Source organism: Coturnix japonica, chromosome Z (genome assembly GCF_054131305.1).
Source record: "Coturnix japonica strain WE chromosome Z, WE-NBRP24, whole genome shotgun sequence".
Lineage (NCBI taxonomy): Eukaryota > Metazoa > Chordata > Aves > Galliformes > Phasianidae > Coturnix > Coturnix japonica.
The window spans coordinates 31,424,181-31,439,971 of NC_140702.1; the positions used below are offsets into that span (position 1 = coordinate 31,424,181).

At 44.0% G+C, this 15,791-nt stretch overlaps 1 protein-coding gene across 4 annotated transcripts in view; it reads right to left on the reverse strand.

The window, feature by feature from the left end:
* Positions 1-15,082, reverse strand: part of ABCA1 (ATP binding cassette subfamily A member 1) — a 93,267-nt gene extending 78,185 nt beyond the window's left edge. For 2 of the 4 annotated variants that reach the window (XM_015849597.3, XM_015849592.3), the window contains exon 1: positions 14,948-15,082. The gene's annotated coding sequence lies outside the window, so the exon portion shown is untranslated. Of the gene's footprint in view, positions 1-3,299; positions 3,373-5,573; positions 5,715-14,947 lie in introns of those variants that run through there. The other 2 variants (XM_015849593.3, XM_015849595.3) reach the window with 2 other exon arrangements.
* Positions 15,083-15,791: the final 709 nt, after the last annotated feature.

Sequence of the window (15,791 nt, forward strand, 5' to 3'; positions counted from 1 at the left end):
GACAGAAAAAGGTAGAGGCTGTGCTCTGTGAGCTCATGAAGCCTTGCAGCCAGCCCCTCACCGCACTCCCCACATCTGCTCTTTCTTTGCACTCTAGCCAAGTCTCATAGATTCAAGTAAGCTCAGATTTAAAGAAAAAAAGCTTCTTTCCATATTTACTTTTACAATGGTGAAAAACGTCTTGCCAAATTAGGTAAGTCTTTGTTTGGCATTCCAACTAATATGTTTGCTTGCAGGAGAAAATGCTACATACTTAACATGCAAGGGAGAAACATGCATCTCCTTGAAGACAAGTGACCCTGAAGCCATTCATATTTGGACAAAGTGAATGGACAATTGCTGTTGAGTCAGTGTCAGGTCTTGCAGCCACCTGGCCTCCACAGCTGTTGTGAGCAGTGTGCATTCAGTATGCACCTTGCAAATGTATGAGAAAGTAAAAAAGATTCAGAAACACATTTGTTTCTTTGGTGGCTTTTAATAATAAAAGAGTATAATCTTGGGTACACAGAGACTTCGAGTAAGGCTCAGCTACAAAGACAAGCTTATAGTAGACTGAAAGTCATTAAATCTTTTATTATTATAATTATTATTCCAGAACTTATTTAGAATTGCTTAATTTACTTTTGAGATTATGCCACTTCAGATTAAGAGTATTTTTCTTCTGAGTAAGTGTCCATGCAGGGATTTAACTAATTCACAGCAAATTAATTCTGATTTATGCCCCTGAATACATTCTGTTGACAGGCTAAGTGTTAACAGGACAGCTAGCAACCGACCCAAGCACACTACCAGATAACCATTCCCCCTAACATCTGCTGAAGTGGGAACACATGCTTTTGATTCTCATGTCCCACATACCATTATCACAGACCTATTACTCAGAGTTGCATGCCTGACTGCAAACTGCATTGAAAACATTTCCAAAATCCACAAATGCACTATGAACTTAAGACTTCTTCAGGAAATTCTCTGACCATCCTTGCACTAGAGCAAGATCAGATTAGATACTGCAATTCTGGATGCCAGCTTCAAGTTAATGAGTATTTGCAGCTTTTAAGTTTTACCCACAACTAAATCCATTATTACAACAGCAGATTAAAAAGCTGTTGTATGGCATAGGTCTCTGTTACATGTAAGCTTCCCTAACACTACAGACAAAATAATTGAAGTCACCATGCTGAATTCCACAGAAAATTACACTGTAGGACCACAACAGCACAGCAGTGCTTCTTCATGTCAGCATAAGCGGGCAAGAACAGTTACAGACAACTACAAAAACCTACGAATTAAACATCATGTTGCTACACAGGCAGCTGAGCATACAGGCAATAGGGGCTCCTTAACTACTGCTATGATTCACTGTAGTGAACAGTGCCTGCAAATGCTCCTCTTCACAGGGAGATGCCCAACTGATCTGGCAGGAGAGCTTTCCTCCCCTTACCTTGTGCTTCCCTCTGTCTTGACAATCCTGACATTAACATGTTCCAGCTGTGTGCACATCTGCGTGGTAGACTGCAAACTCCCAGACACGCTCAGGTGAGGTACTGTAACAGCTAATACTGTATCAACAACATAAAACCCCCACTATATAATACAATTAATGATCCGCAGCAAACTACTTGCCAGTGTTTTCTACCAATTACAGCTAAAGACCAAAATCCACCAGGAAGACAGCAGGAAGGATCCTGCAGGGAACTGCAGAGACCTTTGGCATTCTCGATGGAATTAGGTTCAACCCCTTCACTTTAATATGCTTCATAAAGGCAGCAGAACAGAATTTGAAGCAGTCTAGGGCTGTCTGAGCTAGTTACAGGGGAGATGGCTTTATCCATACTAGCAGAAATCCAGATGTTGGTTCCTTGCAATCGCAGGCAGTCCCCAGGATCCAAAACATGGAAAAATTGCTTTACAGACTTTGTAGAGTTCATACTGCACTAGACCTTTGCAGTGACATAAGGGCATATATATGAACATTTAACATATCTTAGCTGATCAGCAGAAACCTGTGCAACCAAGAAGACTTGGCTGTGCCTGCTTAAGTTTCAGCTCTCTAGAGTTCAGCTAAACATTACAGAGAACAAAGCAAATGTGCTGGCTTTCAAGCAAGGACAGTTTGTCTGGACACAAGTTTTAAGTAAGGCAAAAATATCTGTTTGTAAGAACTGCACCTGATTGGAAAACCAATCCCATATGCTGACACAACAAGCTATGTCTCTACATTAACCAAAGAGACAAGTACTACCACCAGGAGCACAAAAACTGAACATGAAGTGCCTAGTTCTACTTCTTCCAGCCATGCTGGGCTTACAGCTTCAGAGACATTCAGTCCCAGAACCTTTTGCGGGGAGGGGGTAAGGAGAGGGGGAGAGGGAGGGTAACCCAAGTTTTGCTTATGCCTACATCTGTCTCCAATTTTGATCTGTATCAGAGGCTGACACATTTGGTTCACTGCTGATACAAGTTAACTAGGTCCATATGAATTACTAATACCTCAGGAAATGCTGCACAAACTAAATTCCAGGCAAAAATGGGTTAGTACCATTTCAGATGCTCTTCTAGCAGTTGGAAAGCAAGGATTACAAATCAGAAACACAGAACACACTGACAGATCAACTCTCTGAGCTCAGCTGGAGCTGAAGTCCATCTCTATTTCACCTCAGGCTCATCTAGGGTGTACAACACAAAAGGGAAACCCAACTCACTATTTACTACTACTGTTCCAAAGCCCACAGATACCAGCTTGTTTTCCTCCTGAATCACTCCTAAGGAAAATGTTGTTAGCCAGCAGTGCGCACCACAGATCACTCACCCTCTAAAAAAGTAGTTATACTTCTGTCTAGCACAAGAAAAGCTGCATGAATTTCCCACAGCAGCACAAGTTTCCTGTGGGGTAGTTTACCACACCTCTGCTGAAGAGACAGATTTATATCTGCCAAGACTGAGCCTACCTTATACATAAACAAATAAAACACTTATTTTTGTCAGCAGTGTGAAAGTTGGATCAATTTCCTAAGCTGTAACAAGTTGTGCAACCTAGCTGCATAGAGGTCTTTACTGTAGACATCCAACTTGCACAGCCAACCTTTTCCATTGTGTGAACACTGCTTGTTTTCCAGAAGAGGTAGATATACAGAAGTTGTAAGCCTAAAGGCAAAAGGTTTACTTGTATTCATCACTCAGAAATCTGTTCTTGTTCAGCATTTCCCCACCTCCTTAACATAACTGCATAGCTTAGACGACATGGAGCACAACAAGGGAGGCTCAGATTGCCTATGTCTTTAAGATGCACCTGGTAGTACCTGGTAGATGTATCCATCCAGTACCTCGGGCGTAGTGGCTTTTACAGCAACCTCCCAAATCCAGACACACGCCCTGTGCAACATGCAGATAGAGCAGCAAGAACTCAGTTAAACAGACAGCCAATTAAAAGGACCATGAGGCCATCTCACATCTAACCAGACAATAAAATGGGGAGACCTCATACACAGACTTCCTGGAATGCCCTACCAGCATGCCATTCACATCTGCATACACATAACATGCTATTTTTTCAGGCATTCTTAATCTTCTCAATTCATGAGAAAACACAGGAGGCATCAAGCAAAAAAAAAAAAAAATAAAAATAAAAAAAAATCCAAGTGCTCCCCCAGATCTTTTGAGAATTGTCTCCACGTGCTTATCCCATGGACTATCTCTGCAGATGGCTCTTCTCCCTATTGCAGAAACTCCATGAGTTCCAGACCTGTATAGCCGCAACTCCATCTGAGTATGCAATTCAAAAATCACTTTAAGAGATAAATTCATGAAGAGATGAACTCTGAAAATGCTGACAGTGAAACACTTTGACCAACCCTGTCTAGATAAGCACAATCACAATCATCAAGACTAAAGCGGCTGTTGAAAAGCCCATTAGCTGGTATGCAGAGTCCCCAGACCCAATCAGTTTTAAACACAAAGCTATGTATTTTTACAGCTGTACATTTTGAGAGGAAAAAAAGGTCAAGTGGGAAGAGAACCAATTCCCCACCCCCATGCCTGGTGTCTGTACTAAATAAACATAAAACAGCCTTCAAAAGCAGCTTTCTGCAAACAATGCAGCTGTTTGCTTTCTTCTGAGGGCAAAAAAACCTTTCCCCTGGAGAAGAAATCACTATTTAGACAGGGAACAAAGCAAACTTATCAAACCTAATGGGAGTGGAATATTTCAGGATTCTGGCAGCAGGATACAGAACCCATGAATCTCCAGCCCTGGTCAGCAGAGCTAAAAGCCTGTACTAGTTAAAGACTCACAGACTGCCATGAAAGCAGTCTGAAGCCTTCCACCCCATCCCTTCGGACAGATTTCCACATTGCAAAAGCTCTGACCACTGTCAGCTCTCCATAGACCATGGAACCATGGAGAATATCAAACCAATATCTAGACATAATGCCCTTTGAGGGGAAAAAAAACTATTATTTACTGGGTGCAACATCTACAGCCAGTACTGTTCCTCTACTGCAAGCAAACGTGGCCTAGCACATTACACACCTATCCTCAGATGAAAAACTGTACATCTGCTTAACACCAACAGCCATTCCTTAAGTAACTACCAAATCGAACAACCACTCTTCAGAAGAAATGGGACAGCTGAGGTAAAGAACAATGCCTGTGAGCAGAAACAGTCCTTTTGGTGAAGGCTAAGAAGTGACTTTATTTCTTTTATGTGGCACCAAACTGTATTTCATAGAGCAAACAGTATCATGAGCCATCTCACCTCTGCAAAGCCCAGATCCAAGAGCAAAGTCCCTCCCAGTGCTCTGTATGCCACTAACTGAGACCAGGTCACCATGACAGAAGGTGAGAGAGAAGCGTGTGCTTCAAATTGACATTTTGATTCAAACAAGACAAAGTGTCAGAGAACTTTTTGGGTATATTGGGAGTACAGGCATTGATTAGAGTCAAGAGTTGAGCTACATCACACAAACCAGGGTCTTGCATCCTGGCTGCATTCTTGCAGAATACCTGGATCTCAGCTCATAGTTTCTTTCCAATTAGTAGCTATGGACAGGAGACCCATGCATCCATCTTTATTTTGTACAGCCTGAGGCTATAAGAGGGAATAAGCAGCAAGAAAAATATTAGGAGGAAACCTTTGTTTTAAACTTCTGTGATATCCAGAAAGAAAAAGCACTTTGTCTCTAAACTTTAATGAATAGGAAGTGGAAAAGGAGCATTAGTCCCAGTGTTGTTGAGATTATGCTTGACAAAGAGTGGTTGAGGAAAAACGCAAACAATCACTTATCCCACTGTTAGGGACCTAATTAGAGATAATCTCCACAGCAGAAGCAGGTAATGCATGAAGAATTAAGAGAATCAGAACAATTCAGGTAAAGTCTGCAAGACTAATAGGAGCAAAATTGACATTCAAGACTCTAAATTTCTCAGGAAGTCAAAAAACTCAAAACCTACTGGAGCTTCAGAGAAGAGGAGAAGCTGCACCCTAACATAACATCTTTCTAGGAACACCAACATTCCGAACTAAGTTCCAAAAAGATGCTGTCAAAAGCATTAGCAGCATGTTCAAACAACTCACCTGGATTCTCAAGCAAAGCAAAGGCAGGGATAAAAACACAACCAGTAGATGCCACACACTTGTCTCCTGGTTTAAGCACTGCTAGATTCTGCAGCAATAACCAGCAATGCCGGGTCAGCACAGGAGGTATGAGCTTTGAACCTGCAGCCTGATGCCTGGGATGCAATATCGTTATCAGTGAGGCCACACAGGCACTGAAAAAAGCAATTAAGTTTCGTAACTCCCCCACAGCAGACTTCCATTTCTTTCCTTTTTGCCAGATGAATATGAGGCCAAATTACCTATTCCACCTAAAAGTTCATTCAGTGAGAAGGGCTTCCTCTTCAAAACCACCCTGATCTTGTTTACACCAACTGTTGTTAACATATGACTGGAGAGCTTCTAGGTCAGCAGGCAAAAATTTAATTAGGACTACGAACAACAATATTTGGGTGGCAATCCTTGGCTAGTTTACATCACCTTACACAAACTGACTACCTGGCCTTACATTTGGTACCAAACAGGTTCTGGCCTTGTTCTTCAACACTTACTAATACTGCAAACAACTAACACGTTGTTTTCACTGTAGCCATCTGCCCTATAAAATAACAATGATTTGTATGACAGAAGCATTTTCAGATTTAGTTTCATGGTAATGCACAACCAGTTTGACTGATTTTTCCTCCTGATGAGTGCAACAAGCTTTCTACAACTCTGTAACAGTATGGAAAGAGCCAAAACATTGGGAAGCTGATTTAACATTTTCTTGGAATTCCACCAATGCCCAAACAAAATACAGGCACTGCATCTCACCCAGTCACAGAATCCTTACAGCACCATACACACAGCTACATAACACTGAGCAGATGAATTCTCTTAGTCTAAGGGCACTGAGCTTCACAGAAGATTAGAGACTGCTGGATGAAAACGACTGCTTCTTTTAAGCACAGCATGACAAGAAAATAGCTATTCACAGACTGCGTTAACTGCTGCTATTAAAACAGTTTGTCTCATAAAAGAGCCCAGTGCTAGGCTTTGCCTGTTGCAGTAGCAATCACATGAGAAGGAAGCCCAGACAAGAAGTGGAACTAATACAACAAGATGTCAGGGACAGAAACCTGGCATCCCAAGCATTTGGGCAAGATTGCAAGGGGCTTCTATTAGTACCTAGTCTAGGCACCATGAATAAGCAATTTGGTTTTCTTAATAAGTCAGATATTCTGTGCTGAGTACCTCTGAAAGACCAGCTGTGAACAGCACAGCAGAGTCCATTTTGAAAGCCCTACCCAGAATGAGTACCACAAGCACTAAAAATGCTGTCCTTGAGTTCATCAGCAGCTCTCATTTCCTCCTTCTGACACAAAGCCTAAGTCCCAAAATGTACTTCTGGGGCACAGGTGGGCCCACAGCAATGTATCATAAATAAGCCACAAGAGATAGTTCCCCAAAGACCTGAGAACCAGCCTACAGGTACTCCTTAATACAAACAGGACTAGATTTTTCCACAGTCAGCAGCGTCACATTTTCAGAAAGGGATGATGTTTAGAAACTTCCCGTGTGACAGAACATGCCAAGCTACTTTGAAAACCTGTCCTAGATCACACTGGAGCAATGTCTTCCTACCAGAATGACCACAACAACTGGTTCTCATTAACTGTAGCATGTTCAAAAGCTGAACTGGTGAAAACAAGTGAGGCTCCAATGCAATTGAAAAGCTTGAGTTTGCATGTGCCATAGCTGGACTGACTCAAATAAAAGCATGGGCAAGAGACTGCATCATGAACTTCAGCAAGAGGAATTAATTAAATGTCAAATATAACACTTAAGAAGAATGTAGCCATTTATTTCAATATTTAAAAAAAAGATAATTAAAAAAAAAAAACCTACCAAATTCCACTGGAAGATTGTGAAACACATGAAACATTCCGATATTCCTATCACAGTGAGCATCTCTACTTTTCTCACATTAAAAAAACAGTTGATTTACTTTATCATGGCCCATGTCCAAGATCCATAGTCCACATTAGCGGTTTTGTGCTTGTCTTTTTTTTTTTTTTTTTTTTTTTTTTTTGATCCCAAAGAACGAACTTTTCTCTGTTGTGGAATCTAGATGTAATAGAACATCCTGCTAAAATAATGATTGTGACATTTAAGCTCAAGCCATGCCATTAAGCTTTGATCTCTGAGTAACTGTAGCATAGTCGGCAAAAAGCTCTGTTACACAGCCTCAGCCACCTTTTCCTCCTGCTGATGCATTCTGTTTATGGACGTTATCTTCTCAAATGTGAAAAAGGATTAAGCATTTCACTTTATACAAGACAGCTTTCTGCCTGGCAGCTGCCTCCAAGGACAGAAGAAAGACTGAGCTCCCTCAAGAAAGTCATCAGCCTTCCCAGCTTTTGGGATAATAAATCCATGAGGTCAGAGGGTGTTAGCTAGAAAAACTTTTGACCACCATCCCCCGCTCCACACACCCTGGTCATTGCATTACTTCATCTACGTGAGTCAGCCATAGATCTGGCTTAAGACTGCACGCACTGGTAGGTGATGCACATTCCTGTTGTGGAATGGCTGGGGTATCACTAGGGTGCTTGTATAATCTCCTGAGCCAAGGTACCATGCCTCACAGCTTTTACATCTCCTCCATGAGGATATATACACATATTCTTTTCCAAAGAGTGTCTTCTCCTGTACTTTATTTTTTGTAGCTTGTTCTTGAGTCCTGGGGGAAGGCAAGAATGCAAGCAACCCAAAGTTGGTACTGTAATTTGAGATTTATGTCTGCCTTATAATATCCAAAGAAATTTCAGTGTTACTCTAATCTCGGTCTTTGCCATCTGGGACCAGTATGTCATGAACCAGCAAGTGTCCAATAACAAAACAGAACACAATATGGCTTCTACTGCATGAAACATCCTTCTGGTGTCTTTAAGACTCACTGCCATAAGGAATAAGCTGGCTGTGAAGCCTGGTATCTAGACAACTGCACTGACACATGTCTCACGGATATAGGTTATGGAAGATGAAACAACAACAAAAATATCCCTCAACTATGCAGAAAAACCTCAGCCAAGAAAAAGCCTGTAGCACAATGCAAGGAAATGATGTTGTCAAAAGAAAGTTGGCAAAGGCTGTATTTTGCAACAGATGTTGATGTGAGTAGAGTTGGATCCTTGAAACTCTACAACAGGCAGATTCAAGCAAGGCTTCAGCTCTCACATTTGCTAACCACCTAACTGCATGAAGCTAAAAGCTAGTAATTCAGTAAAGCAATAAACAGGAATCCAGGTGCTTTTGAAAGGTAATGACTGCTCACTTTAAAGGGAAGTGAATTTCTGCCCAATCTTGGCAAATGATAAGGTTCAATAACCACTTATCTCTAAAGCTACTCATAGAAGAAAACAAAAATAATTGGCATATGCAATAAGAATGAAGGCAGCACGCCGGTTGTCACAGGTGTGGCACTGGGCACCTAGCTGGGAGTGCTGCCAGAATGCTGTGTACAAACCTTTCTCTTTGCCTAATCCACTGAAACAAGTTGTTCCACACAGATTATATTGTCACGTCCAATTGTTCAACTTGTACTCCCGTTAGGGTCAAAAAGCCAGTAAACAGATGAGAAATAAGCTACAGTCTAGTTATTTTAAAATCACACACATGCTGATGGAATGAGACAAAGGTGATGATCTATTCATACCTAAGCTACAACTCTCTTCAGGTGGCCTTCAGGACAGGGGTCCACTAGATTGCTCCAACAGTTTCAAGGGACTAAGCACAGATGTGAAGAACTGGCTTACTCAATTTCAAACAAAGCACTCAGAATGGGAAACACTTTGGGAGAGTGCATAACTGGCACTAAAGGCCAGAAGGAAGAGAGTAAGCTTGTAAGAGAAATATAAACAAAATAGTTCAAGTTGTTAATGGATATATAAGTTCCAAACCATACATTTTCTGTTGAGCTTAAGAAATCCTTAGTGATGCAGAGAAAGTTTCACTGGAGTCAAAGCACATTCCCACAGACAACCCACTTGACAGAAGTTATATCTGGCTTTACACATGAACACAACAAGGAAGACAAATACAGTGTTGAAGACTAAGATCATGTTGAAAGAGCTGCAAGAAAACCCTGCAAGTCATAATAATGGGGGGGGGGGAGGGAGGTGGAAAAAAAAAAAAAAGCAAATAGCAAGTGAAAAACAAGATCTGAAGGAATCTGGTGACAGCTGGTATGCAAGTGATAGTATCAGTTTGGTAGAAGAAATAAATCCAAATTCCTCCAAATATGCCTACTGCTTTCTTAGAAGGAATATCTCTGCAGGACTGTGACACCTGGTATGCAAGGCCATAGGAACTGCTGCTCCAACTTAACAGGGTAAAGAATTATTAAAATACCAAAAACACTTTAAAACAAATGAATTAGATAGAAAGTACAAAATCTAGTGATAGCATAAACTCTGAAATGCAAGATCAATCTAGTTTAACAGAAAGAAATAGGCTTACCTAGGAGAGGACTAGATTTCAAACTTTGACTCCAGCAGAAATAAATGTCCGTGCTTCTGCACACACCAAAGCTTGCTGCTGTTTCATTATGTGGGCAAAGGGAATTTTGTTGGGCTTTTTTCTGTCGTTTGTTTTTAAATCCAACCAAATTTGCTTCTAATTTGCTTTCCACTAGCAATTATACCAGAACTCCTTTTACAGCAGCATAATTACAATATAGGAAAGAGAAAAAGACCCAATGAAATATCCATAGAATATAAACATATTCTCCACAAATACATCTCTCAGTGAAAGTTTAATACTTTCTTTGTTTCTTCTGAAGACACAAGAATGCACCTGCAAAAGCAGAAGCAACATCTGGAAACCTGGGGTTTAAACCTGGTTGCTGACATGACCAACACAGCTAATAGTCTTCACCCCCCCAAAAAAAGTTACAGTGCTGCAGCTGAGAAAAAACACACTTTCACTTTTACATTATGAAATATAAGCTTTTACAATTTCATGTTCATAACAACATTGAGTCAGGGAACAGAAGCATGTCAACACAAGACCTGCTAGAAAACAGGTTATCCTGGTCCCTGGGTCCTGCTGTTATCACATTGACCACCATTACTGTTGCTCTGAGACCTTACAGATGGCTTACTCCTGGCTGTTACTGAGCTAAGAGCCAAGAATGCTAATGAATATTAATTGCATGGCTTGCCTTCCAGCTTCCAGTAATAGCCTTTCACTGGGAAACGGGCAAATAAAATTTCAGATTGTTTCACAGAGCCAAGCAAACAGGGTGATGGCTGGTTTGGGCCACTTCTTTATCTTCCATACAGCACAGCCTGCCTTCTGCCTGCTAAAAAGGAAGTCAGACCTCCAGAATGATCTCTGAACTGTGTGGTCAGAGGCTCTGGCTTTGTTTGCTCTTTCCCAAAGACTGACCTTGCTATCTAGCTCAAACCAGAACAGTCTTGGAAAGGCTCTCCTGCTCTCCTCTTTCTGGCTAAGGACAATCATTCCCTAACAAAGTTAGCACAACACAAACCAATCTCTTATTGGATTAGATAGAGCTCTGCTAAGCAATACTCCCCAGGAAAATAACAGAAGAGGAAAAAGGTCAGCTTGTATATGAATGTTTATGCCATTCAGACCAATATACATTCTTCTTATAATCTGTGATCAAGCCTTTTCACTAATAACTCACTAAATCTTAGGATCTGAATGTTCCTATTTTTCCTGCAGCGCTGGTTTGTTGTCTGAGAAAAGCTGCATCAACAGTTTTCCATCCTACTCTATCTCACCCTCACTCCTTGGGGCAAACTCACATGTTTTCTGCCCTAAGACAAGCAATAAAAAAGACAGGTCTGGCTTTACTGTTACCTTTAATTAGCAAAGCAGAAAGAAAAAAATGTAGAAGAGGGTATTCTGGTCAGTAGTTCAATTCACGGTAATTCTTCTGAGCTGATCCACAAAGCCCTTCCACAGCCGGTAACATTATAGGACATGTAGCTACAGAATATGAAATGCTTTGAGTTTTTAAGGCAAACATCTCAACACTACAAGCAGAGTCTTATCATGGTATTTATAATCCTTATCCTCAGTAACCACAACTGTTTTAGATAACTACATAGCAAACTTACAAGAATTCAGGATTCAAATATTCAGCAGACACAGAAATGATAATCTAAAAAACAACAATTAAGCAACTTCCTACCCCGTTAGACCTGGAAAAAGCAAGCAGAGTCCCTGGCAGCCTCAGGTGAAGTTGAAAAGTAGGGCATATATAAAGTATTTTATCAAACAAGTCCTGGTTCCAGCCACACACAGAGGTAGACACCAAGAATAACCAGCCTAAGAGAAACATGATGGTGTATGGTCAGCCATGGCCTTATTTCACAATGTGGAGTGCCGCCCAGACTAGGAGACCTATATAAACATCATGGTTCCTGCTGCAAGGTTACTTAAACAAAGTAGTAGTCTGGTTACCCTTCTGTTCCACTCCTGTCATCATCTTTGTGCCAGCATCAACGTTCACAAACCCACGATCCGCGCACAGGATGCCAAAGAATCACCCAGCTAAAAGAGTTTTCGACCCTTCCATCCCTCAGTGAAAGGACTCCCTCATCTGGAAGCTCAGAGAGAAAAGTGAGTTTGAAGTTTGGTTACTCTTGACTGGAGAACTCTAGCACCAGCCCAGAGAACAAAATATGGGAACAGACAGACTGAGCACTTGGAGGAGGTGCTCAGCAGCAACCCCCAATTACAGTAGATTAAAGTTCTGAAGAAACCACACCCTGAAGGAGCACTGTGCCTGCATGGTGCAGCACACATGATAAACAGCAGCAGAGCTGATCCCATCCAGCAGCAAGAGGACAGGCTGGGGACTGGCCTTGCTCCTGTCCTGGTTCTGCAGGCCCACCTCTGCCAGCAAGCAAGGGAGAACCCACATCCCAATTTGTACCTATCACACCTGATTCACACATGAGACATCATGTACATTAGCCTAGAACTTACGCAGAAGACCCAGAACTGCTTTCCTCAAGCCACAGAGGTGTTATTACAGCATCCATAGACTGCTTTATGCTCACACCACAAGGGTGAGGCCCAGGAAGTAGAGAACAGGCTATTTACAGAACAAAGGCTACAATAATAACATTGCTCTATCTTTTCCTTTCTTTGAAAATAAACAAATCTTTTCAACTTTTGCAGTTCGCGGACCAGTCCCTCCCACCCTGTGATGCAGGATGGAGGGGGTACCCAGACCAGATCTCTGCTCACATCAGCAGAATTGAGCTGAATAGGTTTCTGAAGACAAACCTGGCATTACAAATTAGGTTGGCCAGCATCAGCCCATAATAAACCCATCTATAAGCACACCCCAGTCCCAGTGGGTGAGGAGACCATCAGGAGGCTCTCACCATGCCTGCCTGTACTACTGCTCAGTTTGGAGGAAAGCTGGGACCGATAGCCAAGGGTTGCCAAGATTCCTGCAAACACCAGTCTTACACAGAATGGCACGTGAGGTGCTTGTTTCCCACAAAACACCATTCAGGCACGTGAGCTTCAGTAGTAATGCATCAAAAGGAAGTTACTGTGAGCAGCAGGGACCAGCCACAACGCTGCAATCGCAGACACCGACAGCAACAATCGCTTGAAAACAGCAAACACTCCCAGAACACCTCCAACAAACATATTGTTACTGTCTTCTAGCATGAGACAATCCCAACTTCCAAAGTTAGACAAAAATATTGAAGCCTGGAGCCCTTAAGGATTCCACTTTCCAACTACTGCACATCCATGGTGGGCTCTGCCCCTATCCCCCTAGAAGTCTTTAGGATCCTGCTAACATCAGCAAGACTAAGCTGCTGTCCCTCTCCATAATCCCAGGGAGGTGGTGGAATGAAGGTTTTCAAGAAGTGAGTAGATATGTTACTTACAGACATGGTTTAGAGGGCAATATTCGTGGTAGGTGGCCAGTTGGACTAGATGACCTCAGAAGCATTAAGGTTGGAAAAGTTGTCTATGATTCTAAAGTTCAATTTGAGTTCTACCATGCAACCTTCGCCTTCCAGGCTACAAACCCTCTACCCACAGTTTAGAATGAGCTGACCTGTAAAACCTGCCCACCACCAGCCCACCTGAACTACGAGTGCCAGACAAACAAAGCAGCGAAGCACTGTGAGTGAAGGTAGCCGGCTCCTGCTGCTGGCCGAACGCGTCACACCAGGCTGAGCTCCACAGCCTGCAGGGACAACGCAGAGCCACACCACGGTGCACGGGAACATCTCGACACACAATGCCGCTCCCAGTCCGAGGCACAACAAACAGAAAGCACCCGCACCGTATGTTTATTACCATTACTCCTCTTCAAAACGCAGAGCGATTGCTCACTTAGGAAAAGCTTCAAGACAGCAAGCGTGGCCATCTGTTGCTAATGGAGCATGCCCAAGACGCGGCTGTTCCCTGCTGTGCAAGCACGGACCCATCTCTGAAGTCTGCCTCCTAATTGCATCTTAAAGTACTAATCTATACCCGTAATTTTCAAAACGGACTCCAATTCAGCTAGGTGTGTAAGCATATGCTTATATCCCTCTGGCTTCGGTAACATCTATTCCAAGTGACTAAAGATCAGCTTTGATCCTCCAAATTGATCTATACATCCCTTAAGTCTCCATGCCTAACAGCTCGGTGGGGGACGCGACGAACAGACAATAATAGCACTTAACAGGAACTTTCAGTCTATAATCAGAGTATCCTTCCTGACAGTCTTAAGAATCCGAGCGGTCACGCGCGCCCCGAAACCGAGCAGCAGCGCTTTGCAGGAGGCTGACGATAGGCTGCAACGAAGCAGTCCAAGCTTCTCAACAGCCTGGCAGGCAGACTTGAGATTTGTTGCACGCAATCGAGCCTCCTGCCCATCACAAACGCTGCGGGATCGATTTTTTTCTTTTTTGTTTTCACACTCCCACTCCCCGCCCAGCGACATCGATTTCCCCGTGGGTGTGAAGGGGACCGGAGCCCCGCGCTACCCTCCTGGTGCCCACCAAGGCTGGGGCGGGCAGCGGGGCGCCGAAGCCGCCCTACGCGAGCGCTGCCAAGGCAGAGCCGCTCCGCTCGGGATCAGATAGAATAAAATAACGACACAATTATAAACACACACTCTGAGGAGATGGGGGGGAGCGAACAGAAAAACACAACGCATCTGCTGTCTGCCGATCCCCCGCCGCCCCTCAAGCCATCTACCCAGTCAAGCTGTGTACACGAAGGGAGGAGGAAAAAAGAAAAAAAAAAAGACAATAAAAAAGTTAGCCGCTTTCCCCCTGCCCCGTGCCGTTGCTCCGGGCGGAGCGAGGACGAGCAGTGCAGCCACCCCAACCGCAGTCGGTGCCGTGTTGTGCCATGCCTACCTCCGGGCCGGTGAGCCCTGGGCAGCCGCCCTCGGTCCCACACCGAGCCGAGCCGCCTCGCTTCGCTCCACTTCTCCCGATCTCAGCTCTGCCCCACTCCGATCTGACTCCGGCCCCAACGCCGGCCCCGCTCCCGAGCGCCGGAGTCCCTCAACGTGTCTTTATAGGGCGGCACGGGGCAGCCCGCGGCGGGGCGGTACCGCCCGCCCCTTCCACGGCCGGGCAGAGCCTGGAATCGTTTTTCCTTTCCACTTTTCTCTCTCTTCTCTGATTTCTTTCTTTCTATTTTCCTTCCCCCTCACCCCCGTTCCACTTTTTCCCGTCTCCTTCGTCTTTTTCCTTCTATTTTTTTTTTCTTTTTTCTCTCCTCCCGCAGCAAGAGACGCCGCCGATGTTTGGGAGGCGGGGACGCGCCGATTTGTATGTGGGCGTGCTCGCAGCAGCCGAAAACAAACGGCGGGGCTGTGCCCGCCCCACACCGCGCGATGCCCCGGGGTACCCACGGCAGGGCAGGGAGCGCACGGCACCCCCTAGGGTTCCTGCTGCTGGGCTGGGGTCAGTGTGGCTCTTGCGCGTGGCGGCCGGCTGCTGGCCGCTCTGTGGGAATCATAGAGCAGAGGCTCAGAATCATTAGGGTTGGAAAGGCCACTATGATCACCAAGTTCAACCAGCAGCCCATTCCACCAGGCCCTCAGTGCCACATCCGCAAGGTTCTTGGACACCCGCAAGGACCGTGACTCCACCACCTCCCCGGGCAGCCTGTGCCACTGCATCGCCGCACTTCTGGAGAAAAATATTTTGCTAACATTCAACGTGAAACGGAGGGCAAAGGCCAAGGGAGTGC